This window comes from Chrysochloris asiatica, unplaced genomic scaffold (assembly GCF_000296735.1).
Source record: "Chrysochloris asiatica unplaced genomic scaffold, ChrAsi1.0 scaffold00631, whole genome shotgun sequence".
Lineage (NCBI taxonomy): Eukaryota > Metazoa > Chordata > Mammalia > Afrosoricida > Chrysochloridae > Chrysochloris > Chrysochloris asiatica.
This window is the reverse complement of record NW_006409149.1, coordinates 127943-128889: the sequence shown is the minus strand read 5'-3', so window position 1 is coordinate 128889 and position 947 is coordinate 127943.

The following is a 947-nucleotide window of genomic DNA, read 5'->3' as shown; positions in this document are numbered from 1 at the left end:
TAGTCAATAAAGCATAGGTAAACATCCTTCTGATATTCTCTGCTTTCAGCCAAGATCCATCGGACATCTGCAATGATATCTCTTGTTCCACGGCCTCTTCTGAAGCCAGCTTGAACCTCTGGAAGTTCTCTGTCAATGTATGATTGTAGCTGTTTCTGTATCATCTTGAGCAAAACTTTACTCACTTGAGATATCAAAGAGATTGTCTGATGATTTCCACATTCCGTGGAAACAACATCAATGCACAAAGTATAAACAACATCAATGTGCAAAGAGTACCTAAAGTCTTATGATTAGCATCAGGTAAATTTTACTTCCCTATATCAACACTCTTCAAAGCTAAAATATTTTGGTTAATCTTTTATAATTGATTTATTACTATACCCCTCAGCTAATGATTCTTTGTTTTCTTATACTTTACAGGGTTCTTAAGGTCCTAATTGAAACTGCTAAAGAATGTTGATTATTATCTGGAATTGAATAGGCAGTGTTTTAGCTGGTGTTATATTCCTGGTGGTGAATTTTTAGTATATGCTTGTGTGAAAATGATTACTATATTTACACATAATTGATAGGGTGTAAGAATTTTTACATGGATAACTAATATTTATTATTGCTAAGGGAAATCTTGAATAATAATATCTATATAAAAATTTCCAATGAGTATAATTAAAATACTTAATAAAAATTCACTAAGCCATCTATAGGATACGAGAACTGCGGGGACTTTGCATGCTGTTCTTCCTCAGGGCCTTGCCTTCCAAGGGAGAAACTCATTGTAGCCTTGCTTAACAATTAGCTCTCATGCTCAGACTCCTACACCGTTCCGTTCCTTAGTGGCATGGCCCTCACCAATGGAGACAGCCAAAGTGCCCGTCAACTGAAGAATGGATAAGCAAACTGTGGCACATACACACAATGGAATATTATGATACCTTGAAGAATAA